This window comes from Gobio gobio (genome assembly GCF_949357685.1).
Source record: "Gobio gobio genome assembly, chromosome: 8".
In the NCBI taxonomy this organism is placed as follows: domain Eukaryota; kingdom Metazoa; phylum Chordata; class Actinopteri; order Cypriniformes; family Gobionidae; genus Gobio; species Gobio gobio.
In genome coordinates, this window is record NC_137114.1 from 10,468,980 (window position 1) to 10,471,479 (window position 2,500).

Sequence of the window (2,500 nt, forward strand, 5' to 3'; positions counted from 1 at the left end):
GAGGTTGGAGGTCAAGGAACACATGGTGTCTTTTCTTCACCTGCCGGCGTATTTGGAGGATGAACGAATTGAGGACAAATTGAAGTTTTGGGGAGTCACTCCACTGATGGGAATAAAGAGAAGGGTGTATCCTGGAACGAACATTGCTGATGGTACGAGGTATGTGAAAGTTAAGTTTCCTAAAGAAGTAACATCCCTGCCATATAGTGCAAAATTTGAAACTGCTGATGGACCTCAGTACTTCAGGGTTATTCATGATGGACAAGAAAAACTCTGTCGTATGTGTATGCAGCCAGGGCATATCTTCAGGGACTGCCCTGATTTTAAATGTTTTGAGTGCTATGAGCAAGGACATTTTGCTAAAGACTGTAAAGCCGACAAATGTCCTGATTGTAAGAAAACTTTTATGAAATGTGACTGTGAAAGTGAACACGAGGAAATGAATGATGAAATGGAAAAGAGTGAAACTGAGAATAAGATGGAAATGATGTGTATTGTTGATGATGAAGAAGAGGAGGAGGAGGAGGGGGCAGTTGAAGTGAATGAGGATAGTCAAGGGAATGTGCAAGAAATGGGTGGAGATGAGTTGGAGAGAGGGGAAGAAAATGAGATGGAGGGAATTACGAAAGGAGTTTTTGGGGGTCTGGTGGTTGATGGTGGGAAAGGAAGGAGGGAGGATAAAAATGAAAAGGAACAAGTAGAAGAATGCATAGAAGTTAATTTGGAGGAGCTTAGGAGGGGAATGAAAAGAGGGAAAATAAATAAAACTAGTCCAGAAGAAGGTGGGGGAAAAGGACAGAGAAAGAAAATGAACTTAAGTGCAAACAAGGATGATGTTTTATTGGAGGAGGGGGAAGAAAGAAATGAAACATGAATGTGTTGTTTGTAATGACCCTCTGCTTTATTTCAATCAATGTGAGGGGATTAACTAGTGTGGATAAATTTGACAAAATGAAAGAGTTATGCAAAAAAGCTGATGTTATATTATTGCAGGAAACATTTTGGAAAGATGAAATGATGGATAGTTTTAAAAGAAAATGGAAAGGAGGAATGTTTTATAATAACGGAGAAGGGGGGAAAGGGAAAGGTGTTGCTATTTTATGCAAAAGAAATGTGAGTGATGATGTTGAAATCTTTTATAAGGATAAAGAAGGAAAATGCATTATTGTAAAAATGGCTATAGGAGGGGAAAAAGTTTTTCTGTGTAATGTACATGCGCCAAACCCAGAGGCTGAAAAGAAAACGTTTTTTAATAATTTAAATGGCCAGATAGGAAAAGGGGAAAGAATTATTCTAATGGGGGATTTTAATACAGTGTTTAGTAGAATGGATATAGCAAATGATATGGTTTATAAAAGAGACAGTGGGAGAGAGGAATTGCTCAAACTAATGGATACAAATGATCTAATAGATATATGGAGGGAGAGGAATGAGGGTATAAGAGACTTCTCTAGACGACAGTTAGTAAAAGATCAAATGAAGCAAAGTCGAATAGATTTTATGTTGATTAAAAGGAATATGAGGAGAATGGTTGATAAAATATATTATAAGATGACTTCTTTAAGTGACCATGGAATGTTAATGGTACATTTGAATGAAGTAGGGGTAGAGAGAGGAAAGGGGGTGTGGTGTTTAAATAATGAGCTGTTAAAAGATGAGGGGTATAAAATGAAGATAGAAGAAATAATAATGAAGGAGAGAGAGAATGGAATGTATGAAGAAGATAAGAGGGTCTGGTGGGATAATGTAAAGTATGAGATAAAGAAATATTCAATAAGCTACAGCAGTTTAATACAAAAGATTAAGAGGAGGGAAGAGCAAACAGTTAGACAGATTTTGAAGGATGAATTACAAAAAGAGAATGGAGATATAGAAACAATTTTAGATTATGAGAACAGGTTAAAAGAGATTGAAGGTGAAAAATGTAGAGGAGCTATGATAAGGAGTAGGGCAAAAAATGTAATGGAAGGGGAAAGGTGCACAAAATTCTTTTTTAGCTTAGAGGAAAATAGACAAAGGGCGGATACAATAAAGGAGGTATTAAAGCTGGACGGAAGTAGAACGAAAGAGAGTAAGGAGATATTAGAACGTGTAAAAGAGTTTTATGCGCGTCTTTTTAAAAGTGAAGGGACGCAAGAAGAAGAAAGGCAGTTTTTATTAAGTAAGGTAAAAACAAAAGTTAATAAAGAGGATAAAGAAAGGTGTGATATGGATTTGTTAGATGAGGAAATAGAGGCAGCCATATCACAGTTGAATAATGGTAAAAGTCCAGGGGCAGACGGTTTGACTAGTGAATTTTATAAGACTTTTAGGAATATATTAACGCCGGTTCTTAAAGAGATATATAAGGTAATATATGATAAAGGAAAAGCAAGCCAATTGATGAGAGTAGGAATGGTGAAATTAATTTTTAAGAAAAGAGGCGATTCAGCAGATTTAAAGAACTATAGGCCTATATCAATGTTAAATACAGATTTTAAAATTTTAGCCAAAGTTTTAG